General features: G+C 38.7%; 1 protein-coding gene across 15 annotated transcripts in view; it reads right to left on the bottom strand.

Moving 5' to 3' along the window:
- The window catches only part of PCDH15 (protocadherin related 15), a 1,260,230-nt gene that overhangs the window by 402,024 nt on the left and 834,516 nt on the right, over window positions 1-23,690 (bottom strand). The window contains exon 1 of one of the 15 annotated variants that reach the window (XM_086679482.1): window positions 22,846-22,960. The exons of the other annotated variants lie outside the window; for them this stretch is intronic. The gene's annotated coding sequence lies outside the window, so the exon portion shown is untranslated. Of the gene's footprint in view, window positions 1-22,845; window positions 22,961-23,690 lie in introns of those variants that run through there. 15 annotated transcript variants of the gene reach the window in all.

Here is a 23,690-nt window from a genome sequence, read left to right as displayed (position 1 = left end):
AGAATTATTATGCTGAAGAACTTGGAAATTCACCCATGGCCTAATTATGCTTGGGTATCCTTAAGGACAGGATTACAAGGTTCCCTTATGACCATATAATTGCAGTAATTGCTCAATTAGTCTTCACAGAAGGCTCTGTTGGCAGGTGCACACAAAATATCTAATAACCCACCGCCTAGCCTAGTGAGGAACTGTTTGCAACATATTTGCTTCATCAAGTTGAATTCCAGGAGACACATTAAAAAGGCATCCAAACACTGCAAAGCTCTTGGGCGCCTTGCCCCTAAAGCAAATCTGTCTTCTCTGCAGCCTTCTTTGTCTTTGAGAAGAACTCATATCTTTGAGAAGAAGTCCCATCTCCTGAATTCTGTTCGTGCCGATGCGCACATGTTAAAAGTGCACAGAAGAGTGGATTCACATTTCACTGCTTTGAGTCCCCAGAGTTAAATTCCCTGACATATTTAGTGATGGTGATTCCATATAAAGAGATTCATGTCGTGAAGATAATCATAGAAACTATTAAACAATAACGAAAAGATTGTCTCCAGTAGAAATGCTGCATAATTCTATGATTATAAAACCCAAGATTATTCCCCTAGGGACATAAGCTCCGTATCCAATTAGCTTTTCTGGAGGGGTGTCTTGTCTTTTCAGTATATCTAAGACAATGCTTTCAGGTTCAACTGCTGAATTCTTTTTGAGAAAATAACAAGAGGCGATTGGACTGTTGAGGTGAGTGAGGGTTAGTTACTCCTTCTAGCTCTTCAACACCAGAATGAGAAAGCAAGTTTCAGTTGGAATGCTGCTATTGTAGTCTATGTATAGATATATCTGTAACTATTTATACACATAATAAACAAATGTATTGGCAAGCACAGAAGATTAAAGACACTGCTCTTCAATTGTATACTTTTGTTTTATTCTAAAGTGTCTCTGAAAAAGTTTTTGAGATATATTTTTTGTCGTATATCCTGTGACGGACTGCTGTACTCCAAAAGTGCATCTGACCATCCTTGCAATTGCATATTTGATCTATAGTTCTAATACCTACGTTGTTTATAAAACATTTCTTTGAGGCTTTGCCTTTGATATTTATTTGCTTAGACCTAATAAATGTAGTTTGAGCAATTTATTATTTTTTTTGAATTAGGAAAAGAAATTTATTTTATTTATTTTTGTGATATTGTCTTTATTTATTTTTTTAAATATATGAAGTTTATTGTCAAATTGGTTTCCATACAACACCCAGTGCTCATCCCAAAAGGTGCCCTCCTCAATACCCATCCCCCACCCTCCCCTCCCTCCCTCCCACCCCCCATCAACCCTCAGTTTGTTCTCAGTTTTTAAGAGTCTCTTATGCTTTGGCTCTCTTCCACTCTAATCTCTTTTTTTTTTTTCCTTCCCCTCCCCCATGGGTTTCTGTTAAGTTTCTCAGGATCCACATAAGAGTGAAAACATATGGTATCTGTCTTTCTCTGTATGGCTTATTTCACTTGGCATCACACTCTCCAGTTCCATCCATGTTGCTACAAAGGGCCATATTTCATTCTTTCTCATTGCCACGTAGTACTTCATTGTGTATATAAACCACAATTTTTTTAACCATTCATCAGTTGATGGACATTTAGGCTTTTTCCACAATTTGGGTATTGTTGAGAGTGCTGCTATAAACATTGGGGTAAAAGTGCCCCTATGCATCAGTACTCCTGTATCCCTTGGGTAAATTTCTAGAAGTACTATTGCTGGGTCATAGGGTGGGTCTATTTTTAATTTTTTGAGGAACCTCCACACTGTTTTCCAGAGCGGCTGCACCAATTTGCATTCCCACCAACAGTGCAAGAGGGTTCCCGTTTCTCCACATCCTCGCCAGCATCTATAGTCTCCTGATTTGTTCATTTTGGCCACTCTGACTGGTGTGAGGTGATAACTCGGTGTGGTTTTGATTTGAATTTCCCTGATAAGGGGTGACATTGAGCATCTTCTCATGTGCCTGTTGGCTATCTGGATGTCTTCTTTAGAGAAGTGTCCATTCATGTTTTCTGCCCATTTCTTCACTGGATTATTTGTTTTTCGGGTGTGGAGTTTGGTGAGCTCTTTATAGATTTTGGATACTAGCCCTTTGTCCGATATGTCATTTGCAAATATCTTTTCCCATTCCGTTGGTTGCCTTTTAGTTTTGTTGGTTTCCTTTGCTGTGCAGAAGCTTTTTATCTTCATAAGGTCCCAGTAGTTCATTTTGAGCCATTTATTTTACATAAATAATGAAACGTATGCTCAGGGATGTGTTTACAAGGATTATTTGTTGCAACAAAATACAACTTGATTTTAAAAACTAAACTTTGTATGGAAGGGCTATATATGACAGACTTTTATACACCATAAATCCATAACCTGATGAACTATCACCAAGTTGTATTTAATTCTAAATGCCATGACATTAAGAACTAGAATATCGTCAATATTTCAGAAGCCCTCTATTCTCTATATTTTCTATCAATCGCTCCTGCTGCTTCCACTCTAAAGATGGCCTGCTTTCTATTATCATGGATTCATTTCACTTGTTTGAAACTGTATACAAATAGAACTATACAATGTCATTTAATTACTGGCTTTGTTCAAGTATTACTATGTCCTACATGGTCGGCATGCATGTGGGAGTTAGGTACATCAAGTGTAGTCCCTGCACTCTTGTTTTAATGGATGTACTGTGTTCATTAGACAGACACCCCCAACTTTGATTCCTTTTCACACTGGTGATGGCGTTTGGGTTGTTTCCAGGGCATGCTGTGACGAACAGCACTAGGTCCTTCTGCGTGTGTTCTTACACATGAAGGCGTTTGTGTGAAATATAAGAATATAATTGTCAGACACGCATGTATGGGCTAGGTCCCTGCCATTTTAAGTCTTCTAAACTTGTTGTGTGAGCTCACGTTCTATTGTGAGTGGTCCACTGCTCTGCTGACAGTTGGTAAGTTTAGCCATTTGGCATCGTTACCTCACAGTGATTTGAACTGTTTTACAATGTTGGACATTTGTGAAGTGTTGTTTCATGTCTTTTGTCCGTTCTCCTACTTTGCCTTACTGGTTCATAAGAGCTCTCCATATATCACAGTGTAAGTCTTTTTATCAGCTGACTGTTCAATAAATATTATATCCCACTCTATGGCTTTCATTTAGACCCTATTAATGTTGTCTTGCTGAAGAAAAGTTTCTCATTCGCCCACTTACCCATTTTTCTTTCCCTTTATACTTGTCTATTTCCTCTACCCATCCACATATTTTGACCTGAGGTATACCTGGTAATTTCCCTTATGCATTTCTATACAGAGAATATTGCACTCTTCCTTATTAAAATTTATCTAACACTCACTAGAACCGTGTGTCTGAGTTTCCTTGCCTAGAACTTTCTTGAGAGCAGGGATCGGTTGTATCGACAGCACCAGAAATACATGTGTTACACAGGCACTAAGAACTGTAGAATAAGAGACTTCTCAGTTCTGTATTATTCAGGGTATTCATGAGCCTCATTGACCTAGCCTTGCTCTCTGGGCTCCTGTAAGACATCCAAATACACATACTGAGGCTGTAAGAGCATCTTTCATTCACAAAGATAGTACACCCACCTAAAGGGAATAGTAAGGTGGCCACAAGAATGCTCAGAATACACAGATGTTGGCTCAAAGTGCTTCACAGCGATGGCCTTCGGTGTAATAAACAGTCTCTAAAACATTCCAGGAGACTGAGTGGCGAGCTCCTGTATCCTAAGTAAAACATTCCAATCTTGCCAAATAAGTTGCAATATCACCTCTTGAGAAGTTGTTTAATCCCTCAGCCTTTTAATCATAATTTTCATAGTGAAGTTAATAATATCTACATTTCATTAATTGGTATAGGGATTCATGAAAGACAGTATATAAATGAATAAAACAGTAAGTGCCATGCTCAGTAATGGAAGTCATTATAGATCGTAGTATTAAGATTACTTTATTATTTTAATTGTATTATATTAGCATTAAAATTGGCTTCAAGTTATAAGCAGAGAGAGAGAGTGATGGGATTGTTTTCATTTCTAGCTGGAAGCTAATTTTACCGTATCTTGCATATTTTTCTTGAAATGTGACACAGACATGAATTTTGAAGGTTTTATTTAGAATTGCATACCTGATCAAATGTTTGAGGGAATGAAGGGGGCCTATCATTACTATTTGATTTTAGACCAAGATTTAGATCTAAAGGCTGCAAAGAAAATTATCTAATGATTAGACTTAAACATAGCTTTAAGATGGTGTATCACAGAGTTGAATATTCACTTAAAATGAACATTTCACTTTATTAAACAGAAGCTTCAGTGAAATTCTTTTCAGTGAATATATTCAGCTGCATTAGTTTTTTACATCCAATTTATAAACTCATTCCCTACACTTTGATTACAGAAAGTCTGCGATAATTCCCTAATTTATTAAGAAGTTCTTATGGAGAAGCGCTCAGTCACAGGGACTCCAAGTACATGTACACAGGTTCATTTAGAATTCTTTTAATAAAGACATCTATGTATAAATATTAAGAGAGAGCCCTGACAGAAAACTCACATGTTAAACTATTCCGAGTGAGATATTCAAAATACCAAGTATCAGAGAAATTCAAGTATGCATAGCTTGAAGAAAGTAAATTTTTTTTTTTTAATTTTTTTTTTCAACGTTTATTTATTTTTGGGACAGAGAGAGTCAGAGCATGAACGGGGGAGGGGCAGAGAGAGAGGGAGACACAGAATCAGAAACAGGCTCCAGGCTCTGAGCCATCAGCCCACAGCCCGACGCGGGGCTCGAACTCACGGACCGCGAGATCGTGACCTGGCTGAAGTCGGACGCTTAACCGACTGCGCCACCCAGGCGCCCCGAAGAAAGTAAATTTTGATCCATGTAGCAGAGGTGAGACTCGTGGAAAGGCAGGGTATGGTTGCATCTGATGGAGGCTGGATAAGGGAGTTAGAAGAACCCACAATCAATAGGTAGATAGATAAATATATGACAGATTGATAGATAATCTAGGAATATTTTGGGGTGAGCCATTAAAGTACCATAAAAACAGTATAGCTTAATTTTCATTATTATTACATTAAAATTTCACGTAAAAGTCCACAATTTTCACATTGGCCATGGAAGACATCTGTAGATACATAGCAAAAAATTATTTTCTTGTCTTTCTGATAAAGAAAAAATCATCTTGGAGTATACTGTTAAGTACAAATACAAATAAAAACATTTGTGGGTCCGTTTCTGGGTTCTCTGTTCCGTTCCATTGATCTAAGTGTCTGTTTTTGTGCCAGTACCATACTGTCTTGATGATTCCAGCTTTGCAGTATAGCTTGAAGTTCAGGATTGTGATGCCTCCTACTTTGGTTTTCTTTTTCAGGATTGCATTGGCTATTCGGGGTCTTTTTTGGTTCCATACAAATTTTAGGATTGTTTGTTCTAGCTCTGTGAAGAATGCTGGTGTTATTTTGATAGGGATTCCATTGAATATGTAGATTGCTTTGGGTAGTATCAACATTTTAACAATATTTGTTCTTCCTATCCAGGAGCATGGAATCTTTTCATTTTTTTGTGTCTTCTTCAATTTCTTTTATAAGATTTCTATAGTTTTCGGGGGCACCTGGGTGGCTAAGTTGGTTGCATGACTCTTTGGCTCAGGTCATGATCTCGCTGTCCATGAGATCAAGCCCCACATTGGCCTCTGTAGCTTCCTCTGTGTAGCTTCCAGCTTGGAGCCTGGAACTTGCTTCAGATTCTGTGTCTCCCTCTCTCTCTGCCCCTTCCCTGCTCATGTTCTCTCTCTCTCAAAAAATAAATAAACATTAAAAAAATTTTAAAAAAGTATTCTATAGCTTTCAGTGTATACATTTTTTCACCTCTTTGGTTAGGTTTATGCCTAGGTATTTTATGGGTTTTGGTGGAATTGTAAATGGGATCAATTCCATGATTTCTCTTTCTGTTGCTTCATTATTGGTGTATACAAATGCAACCAATTTCTGTGCATTGATTTGATATCTTGCAACTTTGCTGAATTCATGGATCAGTTCTAGTAGGTTTTTTGGTGCAATTTTTTGGATTTTCTGTATAGAGGATCATGTCATCTGTGAAGAGTGAAAGTTTGACTTCCTCCTTGCTAGTTTGGATAGCTTTTTTCCTTTGTGTTATCTGATTGCTGAGGATAGGACTTCCAATTCTATGCTGAATAACAGTGGCAAGAGTGGACATCCCTGTAGTGTTCCTGACCTTACAGGGAAAGTTCTCAGTTTTTCTCCATTGAGGATGATATTAGCGGTGGGTCTTTCATATATGGCTTTTATGATCTTGAGGTATGATCCTTCTATCCCTACTTGAGAGTTTTTATCAAGAAAGGATGCTGTATTTTGTCAAATGCTTTCTCTGCCTCTATTGGGAGGATCATATGGTTCTTGTCCTTTCTTTTATTGATGTGATGAATCACGTTAATTGTTTTGCAGATATTGAACCAGCCCTGCAGCCCAGGTATAAATCCCACTTGGTCAGGGTGAACAATTCTTTTAATACGTTGGTGGATCTGGTTGGCTAACATCCTGTTGAGGATTTTTGCATGTACCCAGAAATGGACTCACAAATGTATGGCCAACTAATCTTTGACAAAGCAGGAAAGAATATCCAATGGAATAAAGACAGTCTCTTCAGCAAGTGATGCTGGGAAAACTGGACAGCGACATGGAGAAGAATGAACCTGGACCACTTTCTACACCATACAAAAACCCAGAATGGGTGAAAGACCTAAACGTAAGACAGGAAGCCATCAAAATCCTCGAGGAGAAAACAGGCAAAAACCTCTTTGACTTCAGCTGCAGCAACTTCTTACTCAACACGTCTCCAGAAGCAAGGGAAACAAAAGCAAAAATAAACTACTGGGACCTCATCAAGGTAAAAAGCTTCTCTACAGCAAAGGAACAATAAGCAAAACTAAAAGGCAACCAACAGAATGGGAGAAGATATTTGCAAATGACAGATCACATAAAGGGTTAGTATCCAAAATCTATAAAGAACTTATCAAACTCAACATCTAAAAACCAAATAATCCAATGAAGAAATGGGCAAAGGACAGAATAGACACTTTTCCAAAGAAGACATCCAGATGGTTAATAGACACCTGAAAAAATGCTAAACATCACTCATGATGAAAAAACACAAATTAAAACCACAATGAGATACCACCTCACACCAGTCAGAATGGCTAAAATTAACAACTCAAGCAACAACAGATGTTGGCAAGGATGCGGAGAAAGAGGATCTCTTTTGCACTGCCGGTGGGAATGCAAACTAGTGTAGCCTCTCTGGAAAATAGTATGGAGATTCCTCAAAAAATTAAAAATAGAACTATCCTACAACTCAGCAATTGGACTACTAGGTTTTTATCCAAGGGATACAGGTGTGCTCTTTCGAAGGGGCGCATGCACCCCAATGTTTATAGCAGTGCTATCGACAATAGCCAAAGTATGGAAAGAGCCCAAATGCCCATCAGTGGATGAATGGATAAATAAGATGTGGTATACATACAATGGAGTATTACTCGGCAATCAAAAATAATAAAATCTTGCCATTTGCAACTATGTGGATGGAACTGGAGGGTATCATGCTAAGCAAAATTAGTCAGAGAAAGACAAATATCATATGACTTCACTCATACAAGGACTTCAAGATACAAAACAGATTGTAGGAAGGGAAGGGAAGCAAAAGTAATATAAGATCAGGGAGGGGGACAAAACATTAGGGACTCTTAAATATAGAGAACAAACTGAGGGTTACGGGAGGGGTTGTGGGGGGGTGGGCTAAATGGGTAAGGGGTGTTAAGGAAGAAACTTGTTGGGATGAGCACTGGTGTTGTATGGAAACCAATTTGACAATAAATTTCATATTAAAAAATAATAAATAAATAAAGTTAAAAGAAAAACAAATACAAAGACAAAGTATTTTAAACCAAACAACCCAGTGATAGCCCACTGCCAACATGGTGAGGTATTTTCCATCAGTATTTGTCACCCACGTATCTATCATCTATTTATGCACATGATATTTCACCACTTTGCATGTACGAATTTTGCTATTTTACCTCTCACTACTTCATAATCATAGTTCTAAGCCAATAAATATGCTTCAAAAACACAACTTGCAACAATATGCAACCTCCACTAGGGTTATAAATTAGGCTTTACTGTTGTACACTTGAGTTGCTTATATCGGATTTGTTATCATTCTGTGTCTTTAATTCTATCCATGTGTTAGATTCCTGGATGCAGAATTTCTGGATCAAGGAACGAGAACATGTTGAACTCCTTTGTACAAATTGCCAGATGGCTTTCCAGAGAGACTGTGATGGTTTATTTCCTCCTCAGTATTTATAACAGCACATATTTGTGAATGCTGAGGGTGATATATGCCTAGAGTATTGCTAAATATGTGTAAGGTTTAATTTTACATTTCTTTGGTTGCTAGCATAATTTATGTGGTATATCTATTGCTGATTCTTCTGTTCATTTACTTTGCCTATCTTTTTTAATTTTGATATTTTAAAATTTTATTTCCATGGCATATGTGCATAGAACAGAAATCAACACTCTGTTAGTAGTCTTACAATTTTTTTAGTGCGTTGTTTGCCTTTTAATGTTACTTGTTTTTGACATCTAGAAACTTGGCATTTTTATGTATTCAAATTTATCCCTCTTTCTCTGTTTGATTTCTGCTTAGTCTTTCACCATCTGAAGGTTCTCTAAATGCTGAATTCCATTTAGTTTCAGGTATTATGTTTCCAACATTTAAATTTAATGTTTCAGTCTATCAAGAAAGTTGTATACTAAGGACTTAATAGTCGTCAAAATGTGGCTGGAATTTTAACTATTTTTTTTCCTTTTTTGTGAGCAAAGTAAAACTATTTGTACACTTTCTTTGCTTTCTCCCTTCTCTGTCTTAAATGGACATCAGCAGAAAATTCAATCCCTTCCCCAAACCAAATAATCCTGTTTCTATCATATTCTATTACACTGTTTTAATAGTATTGATTTGTCTATCACCACAAAAACTTAAAATAGCAATTCAGACCTCCTCTATCCTATAAGACCTGTGAAGTTCAGGAATGTGCGTGTGTGGAAAGCAGGCGTGGAAAGGACGTACAATGACTTAAAATTAGGAACTGAATCCAAATAATCTGGGTTTACAGAAAACCAGCAACAAAACTGGTAGAAAATGAATATGATGGCATTCCAAACAAGAAAATACCATGTCATTGCATTTGTTGTATCTAATTTGCGACAATTCTTCCTCCAGGTCCTGAACACCCTCCCCACCCTGCCACACACACACACACACAGCCAACTGCTGCCCTTGTTAATAAAATTTGAGAACTGAAACCACCTTACTATTATTTATATTTTACATTTCCTTTAAGAATTATTTTATATTCCTGCATTCAGTTACATATGTATTATATATATTATGTCATGTTTTATTATATATTATATTATATTATATTATATTATATTATATTATATTATATATATTCTCTGTATGTATATATATATAGAGAGAGAGACAGACAGACCGACAGAGACAGCGAGCGAGAAATTAACATACTTAAAGTTTTGCTGGGTTATAGACTTTACTTTGTTTTATTGGTTTTGATGTTCACACCTAAACATTTATACCATGGTTTACTTCTTTCTAAATTCTTTATTTTTATTCAACAGTCAAGTGACATAAGTCGCTGAGTATTTTTTCAGTAAGAACATGTGAGTCCTTGCAGCTGTGAGAATGCCAGTTGTTTCACACCTGAATGAAAATATGACTGAATTTTATATTCTCCCTTCATAAAATTTCTTCCATAGGGGCTCCTGGGTGGCTCAGTCAGTTCAGAGTCTGACTTCAGCTCAGGTCATGATCTCGCAGTTCATGAGTTTGAGTCCGCATCGGGCTCTGTGCTGACAGACACAGGTTCTGTGTCTCCCTCTCTCTCTCTGCTCCCTGCCTGCTCATGCTCTGCCTCTCAAAAATGAACAAACGTTAAAAAAATTAAAAATAAGTAAATAACATTTCCTCTATTGTCTCTCTTGGAGCAGATTTCTGAATTATAACTAATATTTTCTTTCTTTGTTAATTTTTTTTACTATCCAATAGAAATTTGCTTTTGTCTTTTATTTTAATTTTTTAACATTTATTCATCTTTGAGGGACAGAGAGTGAGTAGGGGAGAGACAGAGAAAGAGGGAGACACAGAATCAGAAGCAGGCTCCAGGCTCTGAACTGTCAGCACAGAGCCTGATACGGGACTTGAACCTACCAATAAGGAGACCGTGATCTGAGTGAAGTCAGACACTTAACCGATGGAGCCATCCAGGTGCCCCCAAATTTGCTTTTATCTTGAAGTAAACATAGCATACCAGCCTCTTCTAAGTATTGGTCTCCTTACCTTCACTGTGTTTCATGGTTTGAACATTTTCAATCTGCAAACCTAGGTGTTTTATAAAATTTGGAAGATTTATTCTCATTCATTCTATGGTATCTTTGTTACTGCATTTGGTCACTTTACCCAATGCCTTTGTCAACACCAATTAGTTATACTTCTATTTGGCCATCTGATGGTTACTGTCTTATCCCTCACGGACTCATGTGCTCCTGGAAGGTACCGCAGGAGACAGTTGCATGGCAGGGGCAGTATTCCTGTGTCCACGAGGACCACACAGGGTCCTGCCTCTCAAGTTCTCTAGCTTCTGTGAGCTTCACCCTCTGCTGGTCCATAAAGTAAATAAAGGAGTTCTAGTTTTTTCCCTGAGCAGGTTGGTAATTAACTGAAGAAAAGTTTAATCCTTATCACATAGCTCCTAGCAAGTGCTAAGTATTAACAGTTATTCATTATTAATGATGCCTTCTTCATTCCTGCATCTTTAGTCCTCTTTTTTCTGTCTTTAATATCCTTAGTTTTACTTTCTTCTCTTTGGTCACATTGTATTGCATTCTTTACTGAGTTGTATTTGAAACCCAAACTTTTTTTTAATAAATAACCTGTTTCTTGTAATACATTTTTGAAAAAAAATTAATGTTCATTTATTTTTGAGAGAGAGAGAGAGAGAGAGAGAGAGAGAGAGAGAGAGAGAGCGCAGAGAGAGAAGGAGACACAGAATCCGAAGCAGGCTCCAGGTTCCTAGCTGTCAGCTGCGGGGCCCGAACTCAGGAACCACGAGATCATGACCTGAGCTAAAGCTGGACATTTAAACAACTGAGCCACCCAGGTGCCCTTTAAAAAAAATTTTTTTTAACCTCGATTGTAGATATCAACTTTGGTATTTTTAATTTAATAGACCATACAGATATGTACTATTAGCTAAAAAAAAGATATTAGTGGCATTTTCCAGTTTTATTTAATCTGATATTGTGGAAAATTTTAAACATAAAACCCATTTGTGTATCAGCTCAAGGAAAAGTATACCAGCAACAATTATATCCACACTGCCATTTTGCTTTGCAGAAACATTCCTGAGATTAATAAGATGGGGGATATAAATAAGTAATTTTAGATGGCCAGTTTCATCGTACGTATTATATCCTAGGCATTGAAGAAACTGAACTTACCCTATTGGACGTTCATTTGGAACACAATATACCTTCAACTCTTGATCTGTTTCCGGTTAATGAAAGGTGAATAAAGCGAAAGAAGCATCCTTTTGTTTCCAACAGGACTCTCACCCAGAGTTATCCTTCACGACTTAATCAGCAGGGAGGAGAATTTGTAAAGATTACGCCAGCCTCCTCTTGACAAACAGGAAATCTACAAAAGGCCACTAACACGGAAATACACACCAGGAGACACTAGTACAAGGAGCTCCTAATTCCTTATAGAGCTCACGCTACGTGGATTTCCTGACAGTATGAGGCGAGAAAGAGAAAGGCTCATTGCATAACAGGTGTAACCATCCTGTTCCTCTTCCCGGGACTGTGTCCGCCTCAGGTCACAGAACAGAATAAACACAAGGTCTGGTTTCCATGCGCTCTCACCCCGTTCCTGCGGCTGGCTTCTTGCTTCTGAATCGCAAACAAAATATGAACTTCCCAAAATGAAACCAGCGACATTTACATGCCCAGTGCCCTGAAGGACCCTGGAAAGTCTGGGCTCTTTTTGTGGAAACACAGACTGAAACCCTTGGTTTCACTGTTTGAAGAAGTATGACCCAGGCTGGTTTTCAGCTATTTTGTCCTCACAACAGAGGCTACTTAAACCACAACAGGGGATCCCTCAATAACTGGATACAGGTGCCTGCAGGGCTCTGATGGATGCTTCCTAAGTCTTTTTCAAATGGCATTGCTGATCTTGCTCACAGGGTCTCTGGAACCATCTGCCAAGCTTCCCAACTTGTCTTCAGAGCTTCAGTGAAATCGTTTTTTCCTTCCCTTGTTCCCGTGCTGGTAGCAAGGATGTCTTCCACACAGAATGTGCTGATTTGCCACCATGTTGACAATTTTCAAAGTGTGGGTCCAGGAATCACACTTGACAGTCCTGACTCCACAAAGCAAATTTGATAGTAATAGGTGAGGGTAGCTCTAGGTAATCTGCCTCTGGAAACACAGTTCAGGAAATTCTTGTGTAAAGATTTATGCAAACCACATGTCCCCTTCTAACTGTTTCTGACAATCTGTACCAAATCCTGACCCTGCGCAAAGTCTCTTGGGGTGTGGTTTGTGCAAGCCACCTCCTTTACAACCTTATGAACAACAATTCACACCACACTGGAACTCACACGATTCTGCAGCTCTTGTCACTGAGGACTCCTGTAGAAGTTCTATCTATTCTTTTTTTTATGTTTATTTATTTTTGAGAGAGAGAGAGAGAGAGAGAGAGAGAGAGAGAGAGAGAGAGAGGAGAGGGAGAGGGAGACACAGAATCCGAAGCAGGCTCCAGGCTCTGAGCTGTCAGCACTACAGCACTCGAACTACGAGATCATGACCTGAGCTGAAGTCGACGCTTAACTGACTGAGCCACCCAGGTGCCCCTGTATTTATTGTCATTGTTGGAAACCATGATTGTCTTCTTATGATGTAATGTTTCCGAATATCAAAATTTAATAATGGTAAGCCTACTTTCGGGATCCTGTTGCTGTTTATTCCTCAAATTCCAACTCAAAGTATTCAAACTACTAGAAAGGCATCAGAAGACACACAGACCCACAACTTAACGAAAGTGTACATGCTGCTTTTCAACTGATGTAAACTGGTAGAAGGTTGGGAATGAAAAAGAGAGAAAAAGTGCAGATCTCAGTGGAAAAAGAATTTGAGCTATTCCACAGGGATCAGTAAAGAACAAGGAAACTCCTAAATATTTTTGTTTTATGTGATGAGGAATGGATGGTCAGCTTTATTTACTTAGAAAATATTTGAGATTGGTTGTTCAACCCACAACTACTTATTGAAAGAAAGTGAAAAGAAATGGAATCACACTTACTGATATTCTGGCTGTGCCGGGTTCTCTTTAATTTTCACAACATCAGTGTTTTTCTTTTCTTTCTTTCTTTTTTTAAATTTTATTTATTTGAGATAGAGAGCTATAGAGAGCAGGGGTGAGAGGGGCAGAGGGAGAGACGAGAACCCCAAGCAGGCTCCACACTCAGCATGGAGCCCGACGCAGGGCTGGATCCCAGGACCCTGGGATCACGACCTGAGCCAAAACCAAGAGTCAGACTCTCAACCGATTGAGCCACCCAGGCGCCCCTTCACAAGAGCACTGTTGAGAAACCCATTACAAGCCTCAAGAAATGTGCACCCTGAGGAGGAGTCTGGGCCCTTGGGTACCCCGCTGTCCAACTGCACCCTCCCATGTCCATGTTCCTCCCCAGCAGACTCAGGCATCTCTGGCATTCTTTATTTTTTCTTTTTCTCCAAAAATGTTTATTGACAAAAAAAATCAATATATAATAATGATTTTTTTTCTTTTTTGGTAATACAGATATGTTAATGAGGAGAGTGGATATCTTTTCTCAGGGAAGATAAGATTTCACTTAACTGGGGTTCAATCCTAGTGGTTCTCTATCATCAAGCAGGTTGCAAATGCTCATCTGTAGCACACTCCCTTCCCTCCCGGGCCAAGTCCAGACTTGGCCTCTGGGCTATAGTTTGCCAAACCAAGGTCTAGTGCCTGAAGTCTATATTCTGAAGCTTGGTCTACAAAAGGTTTCCAAAATGTGGCTCCAGCCTACTCCCTTTCCGTACATATTTGCCATTGCTTCCATTTGCATACTCTTGCAGCCAAACTCAAAAATGTTTACGACTGACTGTAACCCACCTCACTCCCTCCATCCACCTCTTTGTCCCCGCTGTGCCCTCTGTGACCTCCTAATATCCAAAAAGTTCAAGGGTCTGCTCAAATGGCACCTCCTTCTTGAGGCTCTTCCTGACCCTCCAACTAGAGTTGATCTTTCCTTCCTCTGAATACTCACAGAACTGGTATTGCCTGTTTCTGATCACTTGTAGTTGGAATTTTTAAAATTTTATTTATTTATTTTGAGAGAGAGAGAGCACGGGGGAGGAGGCAGAGTGCGAGAGAGAGAGAGAGAGAGAGAGAGAGAGAGAGAGGGGGAGGGAGAATCCCAAGCAGGCTCTGTGCTGTCACTGCAGAGCCTGACAGGGGGCTCAGTCTCTTGAACTGTGAGGTCATGACCTGAACTGAAATCAAGAGTCGGATGCTCGACCCACTGAGCCACCCGGGTGCCCCCACTTGTACACGCATATTCTCATACTAGACCCTCAGATCCTTGAACATAAGGTCTACGTCTTGTTCATTTTTGTGTGTCCCTCAGTATGTGCCTAGAGAGATGTGCAGCAGACAGCTGCAGAATTCCAAAATGAGCATGAGGGAAAAGGGGTCCTATGGGATGCTTCCTGCTATGGCTGTTCCTGAGTCGCCCAGCCCTTTCTGTGCCTCTGCTGCCCGGCTCCCTGCATCAAATCCCCTCTGTGCAACTAGGTGCCATGGGCTCTGTTTCTCTTAGTGGCCCCTGACAGATGTGATCAACTTGAGCAGTGCACACAAAGCAGGAGAATGAAGCACCCAGACACCCATCGAAGCACAGGGAAGGGAAACATGGAGACAAAGATGTCTCCTGAAGCAGTAAGTTACACAGGAGTTTTCCACAAGTTTTACTTTTTCTTATTAAACTAACTCAAACAGTTCCACTCCCAGGGTTTTTACATCTGCTATCTATTTAGCTTTCTAGCTCACAAGTCAGGTTTCAAAGCCCCTTCCTCAGAGAAGCCCTCCCTGACTGCTCTACCTATGAAAACTCCTTCATTCATTCCCACTCATCATATCACTATTTGTCATGTTCTCCACGGTATATAGCAGTGTTTGCCTTATTTCTTTATTCATTTAATGTTCAATGTTCTCTCTGTACTTAAATGTAAGTTCCTTACAGGTACATGATCACAATCTCTGTATCTCTACCAACCCAAATATTGCCCTGCAATAAAAGTCTTTTTTATTCTCTTATTCCCTTTTATTCTCTCTCCCCTCTCATTGTGATAGATACATCTATCTATCTATCTATCTATTAGATGTATAGATACATTTATAAGTGATGGAATGATTCTTTTTTTTGAGTGATGAAACAGTAAAAAAAGATTTCCTTTGTCAAGGAGTTAAAATATAACTGTAAGACAAAATCAATTAATATTAATATAGAGCTAATAATTAAAAGCACATCCCAATGGCACTTTCTACTAATTATGAAGAGGGCAGAGGGTAGGGTGCTAAGTGTAAACCCTAGTCCTGTCAACATACTTCTCATTTCTGAAGAGTTTTACAGCCTATCATATATTTTATTTCATTTGAGACTCACGGAAGCAATGTAACAGAAAGAGAATTATGATTTTTTTTAATAGAAAGGTCAAATGACATCAAAAGCACAAATCCAGTGGTGACATAAGGCTCCCTAATGAAGACAGAACTTGTGGAAACACTACCCTCTTTTATTTTTCAGAAATACAGAACTACTCTTAATTGGGCAAAGTAAGCCTAGTGAGGACTAAAAGAGGAAATCTGCTACTGTTACAACGGGATTAATATCTGTTGGTATTTAGCTTGGGGGAAGCATCCCAGATCTATCTGCTAAAATAAGAAAACGTGTGGGTTTATACGTGTACAGGGAGAGGCATGTGCATACACTTTCAGCATATTCTAGTAAATCAATGGCACCAGAATTAGATGTCACACGAATATATTTAGCCACTGATTTAAAATAAATCATACAACATACTTGCCAAAGTGACATAACATGGAAGAAATCCATGTTTTTCTGTTTTATATGTACAGATAAGCAATTCAAAGGTGGTTAAGGACAGCCTCTACATGCATCAGTCCATGCACGTGGCAGGCCCAGAACGCACCTATCAGATGTCACCTCTCCTGCATTCGAAGGGCCTGGAGATGAAAAGAATCTCAGGTGTTTCACATGCAAAAGAGAATTGGTAAATTGCTACATTCCAAGTCTTTCAGTGATTCTTTTCCTTTTTGGGGACATCTTTCTGTGCTCTGATTTTTACCCAATATTCCAGGGCCATTCTGCCAGTGCTGGAAAAGTAGAGATGGGGTTGCTTAGATACAGCAAATCCTGTATAGGCAAGGGGAACATGAAGGTCAAAGAGTGAATTAGATTGATGTCTTGTTCTTGTTTGAAAACAGAATTTATTTGTTTTGCTGACAGAGTAAGAAAATATGGACAGTCAAGGAAGGGAAGATATATTATTTTTGCTGGAAGATGAAATTCACTAAGGAATGATAGCTATAAGGGAAAGCATAGTGAATATTATTTTAATAATAATCCACATAGAATAGAGAGACTATGAACCTAAACCTTTACTATTTCTTCCATCAAACTGGATGGAGTGAGAATTTCAACTGAGGCAAATTCCCAAACTAACCTTAAGTATAAATGGCTGCCGAAGGGCCAACAGAATCACATCATAACCCTGGATTAAGGGCACAGCCAAGAGTGCAGTGGGGCTGATGCTAAATCCTGAGTTCTCTATGTGAAAACAACTTGTGTGCATAATGCTGAACAACACAGGCATCTCCTTAATTTTTTTGAAACACTTGTTTCAGCATTTAATTTTTTCTAATAAAAATAATTTGATACAAAGTAAACACAAAAAATAATAACCAATATAACAAACATCCCCCAATTGGAAAGGAACATATTTTTCAACTACTGTAATAGCCATATTTCTCCAAAAATCTTATTTAGCAAATTTTTTAGACGCTAATTTTAATACAGCTCACACCACAAAGTCTTGACACAAAACATTTTTAAAAACCTATTTAATTTCCCTTTAGCACTTGTGTGTCATATTTCTACTCAAAATAAGAAACGTATGCTAATACGAGCAAATTAAAATGTTTTTTTCTTTTGCTTTGTATCCTTTAAAATTTTCTCATTCACTTTCAATCTTATAAAATGTATGCATTATCGAAAAGCTTCTTGAAAAATTACAGAATTTCTGCATTTGAGGACACGGTGACCTAGAATTACTTTAAAAGTAATCTCCACCATAATGGAATGCCACACAAGGGCTAAAAGTTTCACTTTTAGAAAATAACAAATTGCACTGCCTTTAATAGGCCTTGACTAAACAGGCCACTGCCTTGGAAAGAAAATTACTTTTGATGTAGGCGCTCTTTCCAGTGCAGTGATTCTCCCACTGGCCCCTGGCAGGTTATCTGTGCTGTGTCCCCAGGGGCCCTGATGGGCTCAGGGGCAGGGTGCCCCTTGCTCCTGGTGGTGGCAAAGAGAGGGAAGGGGTTAGTTACCATGGACAGCACCTGGGAGGCCAACCCAGGTAGGCATGCAGTGAGTGGGACCCATCTCCCCTGAGCCACATGGGGAGTGTGGTCATGCCACCAATCCAGGTGAGGTGGAGACAGGAGACGGGAAGGGGTGGGGCAGGAAGGCAGGAGAGGCACATGGCATGCAGCCAGCATGGGCAGCACTTTGTACTGTAATTCCTATGACTCTTTCCACGGATGGGATGTGCTGTTCCACTAAACCCCAGGGGAAAGAATGTGGGTGTTGCTATAGATGGATTCCTCTCTGGGGCTTCCCACAACATACAGGAGGCTGTGGGACAGGACTCAAGTTTGTTACAAACACTTTTTCCGGGGCCCCTGGGGGGCTCAGTCAGTTCAGTGCCTGACTTTTGATCTTGGCTCAGGTAGTGATCTCTCTGTTTCTGAGTTCCAGCCCCACACTGGGCTCTGCACGGGCAGTGTGCAGCCTGCTTGGGATTCTGTGTCTCCCTCCCTCTCTGCCCCCTCCTGCTCGCACGCGCTCTCTCTCTCAAAATAAAAAACTTTAAAAGAAATTTAAAGAAATAAAATAAAAACTCATTTTCCATGTTCCATTATTGTATCTCTACCACTTTCAGAAATCCTTGGGCCAAGTGGCAATGAATGTAACCCAAATAAGCTTTAGAATGTTCCGCAGAAGACCAAGGAAAAGGACATGATGATTATTTGCACAAGAAATATAAATACACCTGGGTGACTCATTCGGTTAAGCTTCCGACTCTTGATTTTGGCTCAGGTCATGATCTCACAGTTGATGAAATCGAGCCCCGGGTTGGGCTCTGTGTTGACAGTGTGGAGCCTGCTTGGGATTCTCTCTCTCCTCTCCCTCTCTCTCTCTCTCTCTCTCTGCCCCTTCATCACTCACACTGTCTCTTTCAAATAAAAAATAATAATAAAAAATAAAAGAAATATAAATATTGGGGCGCCTGGGTGGCTTAGTTGGTTGAGCATCCAACTTTGATTCAGGTCATGACCTCACAGTTTGTGGACTCCAGCCCCTGCTTAGTGTGGAGCCTGCTTGGGATTCTTACTCTCTCCCTCTGCTCCGTCCCCTCTTGCAATTTTTCTCTCTAAAAACAAATAAAGAAACCTAAAAAATAAAAGAACTGTAAGTATGAACTCAATCTAGCCTAAAAAAAAAAGTTCCAAAGAATTTTAAGAATTAAGATAGACTTTCTGTGATAGTCTCAGGAGCAAGGCTGTTAATTTCACGATACTAGAAGGAAGGAAGAACAAAAGTAATTCGTTTTGTCATTTACTTACACAATGACAGCAATAATATTTGTAAGTAATATAAAATCATAAGCTTTTAAACAAATACTGAAGAATAAAATAAAAATTTAAACACAATGAAAACCAGATTACCATATACTGCATTAAAATTTAATAAAATTTAATTAAATGTTAAAGTTTATTACAGCTTTGTCACTATTATGATTTACATCATGTCCATTCCTAGAAAATACAGTAGGAAGCCTATTAACTTTTTTTAATGTTTAATTTATATACAGTTAAGGTTTATCAAATTAAATTCACTGCATTACTCTTAATTTTAGTAGTTTTTTTTTAATTTAAGAGAATCTTATGGGTATTCAGATTTGCCATCAATCACTGCCAAAATTTGCCTTTTATCACACAAAAAAACAGATTCATTTTTTAATCTTAGTAAATTCACATTAACTTCTAAAACATCTTAATAATGGTTCTTGTGGGCATCTCTGTGTGGATTCTTATGTTCTTATGTTTTTAAATAGCTTTAGGTTTCATCACCTACAATGTCTACTGTTTGTTTTGACAGTTAACCTTCTAACAGGTACTTTATTTATGAGCATTCTTTTTACCTAAATATTGACTATTTTTGTGGTCTTAGACTTTTAGAGCAAAGAATTGACAAAATTAGGAAACTATTTGGAAAAAATATATATATAAAATTTTAGAAGAAACTATAGATCACTATATACAAAATATAAAATATGTGAGATCTTTTCTGTAGCCAATGGATAAAATAGGTAACCAATAGGTATTTAAAAAGATATAAAATTTCAATTATAGAAAATGGAAACATTTGTATGAAAAATATACAATACAATCAACAAATAACTTACATATTATGGGAAAATATTATTATTTACCAGAATAAGGCCTAAAACTTATAATAATACTAATATAAACTTAATAACAATACTCCTTTATATAGATAAAAAAATGAAATGACCAAGTGGAAAGATGGAAAAAAATTATGAATAGATAAATCATAGATGAATAAATCATGTGACCTATAAATATTTTTAAATGCTCAGATTCATTATATTTTTGGATATAATGGATGTAAGCAGTAAAATGATGTATCAGATCTTTATCCAAGCACCTGTAGGGATTTCCTACAGGTATTTCTTAAGAAGAAAGGCAAGGTACTTAAAACTGTATATATATAATGATTTTATTCTTTTTTTTTTTAATGTTTATTTATTTATTTATTATTTTTTTTTTTTTAATTTTTTTTTCCAACGTTATTTATTTTTGGGACAGAGAGAGACAGAGCATGAATGGGGGAGGGGCAGAGAGAGAGGGAGACACAGAATCGGAAACAGGCTCCAGGCTCCGAGCCATCAGCCCAGAGCCCGACGCGGGGCTCGAACTCCCGGACCGCGAGATCGTGACCTGGCTGAAGTCGGACGCCCAACCGACTGCGCCACCCAGGCGCCCCAATGTTTATTTATTTTTGAAGGAGAGAGAGACAGAGCGTGAGCAGGGGAGAAGCAGAGAGACAGGGAGACACAGAATACAAAGCATGCTCAAGGCTCTGAGCTGTCAGTACAGAGCCCGATGCGGGGCTCAAACTCACAAGCTGTGACATCATGATCTGAGCCAAAGTCGGTTGCCCACCTGACTGAGCCACCCAGGCGCCCCAGTATGAGGATTCTTTTCTTAAGGAACAGAAACATACGTATTACACATTTTACTACACGAGTGTTAAGAATCAGATGTTAGAGTCCATATCCATCAGGGTGAGACAAATAAAGAGGAAGAAAGCAAAAAGAGAAAACATGCACAAAAATGATTTCCATAAATAAAACAGCAGGCATGAGTATGTGGGAAGTTATCTAATTTTATCTACATAAATACATAAATGAATAAAAATGATCATTACTGTGTGGTAGGATGTCAAGGAATTTTTGTTTCCTTCCTCATAGATTTTATTTCCTTCCTTATTATTATAACATGTAAAATTAATGAGAACAAAAGAAGGATAACATGGTGCTGAAGTAGTTTCCACCCAGAAGAAAGATCCAAGTATTTAAATTTCCTCCCTAGTTAAATTAAAGTCATTTATCCAACAAATCAAAGGCATTTACCCACTCTGCCCTTAAGAACCTCCATGCCAGTGGCAGCTAAACACCTTTCCCCCTTCTCATGACCCTGGTCTTTAGTTAGCATCCTTGGGTGGAGAAGAAATTGGTGAAAAGGTGATTCTTCTTTCGTAGACAAGAGGGGACGATGGAAACTTGCATGGTCAAGGCCTCAGAAACGGAACTGTGTGTTGTTGCCTTGAGCACGGCGTTTGCCCGTCAGAATGCTGGGTGCTGGCCTGAGGACACCTCCTGCATTCATCCCCCCAGGATGCGGGCTGTGAGAACAGGTTGCGCCCCGATGAGGCGCGAGCCAGGAAGACTGCTGACTCGCGTCTTTTCAGCACTGCCAACCTGGTCAAGGTGGAAGGAGATGCATGTGCTATGGGGACTTAGTACTACTGCCCTCTTACCTTCGCTCTTACCTACAAATGTACGAAGTACCCTGCACTAGCAAGTGCGTGTTCGCTGCTATTCAAGATGAGTATTGCAATTTCTGTGGCCCGGTGTAACACATGCTTATTTCTCACTCAAAGTTTAAGGTCTTACTTAGTGACCTAGGCTGGTGGAGGCACAAAGCACTCCTGTTTTCTCTTTATGGCTTCCCACGTTGCACTGGGGACAGAGTGGAAGATAGTATGAGAGACTGTGCACAAGAGATGGGTGTAGACTCTAGTAACTCCGCCCCTGATTTTACTCACTCAGTAACCATTTGCTGGAGTCTGGGCTGGATGCCAGGATTCAAGAAGAATCTTTAACGTATGCCCCAGCTTCTCATCACATATGTTTTACTGAGTGAAAGAGTTAGGAACCCCGATAACTGTGACTTGTACTCAAGAAAGTCTTCATTGATTTTAGCTGTTCCTTGATGAATAGGAGTTTCCAAAAATCTTCAAGGGAAGACTGTCTAGGACTTACGTACTTACTTATTTACTTACTTATTTACTTATTCATTCATTCATTCATTCATTCATTCATTCATTCATTCATTTATTGGAAGAGCATGTCCTTGCCTGCCTTAGATGGCAGACACTTTCATCTCCTATCTGCCTTAGATGCAATCTAGTAACTGACACTGTCTCTATTTCCAAAAATCCTCGAAACATATCCTGCATGAAAATCTGAGTATCTCTCAGGAATTCTTCTGACACTACCGAGTGCAATAACATCTCTCAATATCGAATATTGCAATCATGGCAATTTGGAGAACGGGTAAAAAACGAACTTCAGTAGTTCAAGTTCTTGTCAGGCCATACATGCACAACTTTCAGCAAAGGGAGATAAATGAGAAACTGACAGAAAACCAGCCAATCTGTATTTTTTTAAGAAAAAATTGGGGCGCCTGGATGGCTCAGTCGGTTAAACATCCGACTTCAGCTTAGGTCATGATTTCACAGTTTGTGAGTTTGAGGCCCACGCATGTTCGGCTCTGTGCTGACAGCTCAGAGCCTGGAGCCTGCCTCAGATTCTGTGTCTCGCTCTCTCTCTCTGTCCCTTCCCTCCTAAAAATAAATAAACACTAAAAAATGCTCAAAAATTTAAAAACAAGGAAATAATACTATTAAAGAGCATGTGTTTTTACTGAAAACATAACTGACCTTTTTGTCAAGTTGACAGTGGTGAGGTGTACCAAAACAACTTTGTAAAGAATGACGAATACAGTTTAATGAATCAGAAAGAAGAGGAAATGATACACTTTATTCTGGGAATGGTATCATGGGCACTGAAATTGAAAAAAAAAATAGTTGAAATGAATTACATAGGCATTTGATCATAGTGCTTATTCTGTATCTGATCTGTATCATAAGTTGTATCTTATCATCTGTATCTTATCTGATCATAAGTTGCTTTTTCTGTATCTGACAAGCTATTCAGAAGTCTCCAATGGAGAAACTGTGAAAGCCCAGTGCAATACGTTATGAAATATGATTCTTCACTCAGTATGCAGGTATAGTCTCACGTGAAATTCAGGCTAAAGTGAGGGATTCGATTGACAGTCCCATTTGTTACAATTTGATGATTGCGATTAAAGAGCCTTAAAATTTTTCTCTTTGACACTTCCTTGTTTCTTCACAAAAGCAGTCTATTTCAATTTCTTTAGTTTTCTTTCCTCTTAACTGTGGTGTTCCCTATAAATATTGGGTTTCTCTTTTCCAGGAATAGGGAAACTACAGTTAACTATTTCTGGATAACCACTTGATCGTATGGAAAAAAAGCCCATAAATATACTAAAAACTTCAAATTGTTATGTACAGAGTTTAATGATTTGTATAATAAATTTGTAGATAATTGTGATTATGATTATGCCCAGGATAGTGCCTATAATTTAAAAATATGTCACCTGAACTGAACTGCGGTACATTTTATCTCAGAGGTGTTCATTCTGTTTGTCTTTGAATTCTTTTGTTACCTTGTACTATGTGGTAATAAAATAAACTGGCTT

Source organism: Puma concolor, chromosome D2 (genome assembly GCF_028749965.1).
Source record: "Puma concolor isolate L17-30 chromosome D2, mPumCon1.1.hap2, whole genome shotgun sequence".
NCBI lineage: Eukaryota > Metazoa > Chordata > Mammalia > Carnivora > Felidae > Puma > Puma concolor.
This window is presented reverse-complemented; position numbering and strand designations above follow the sequence as displayed.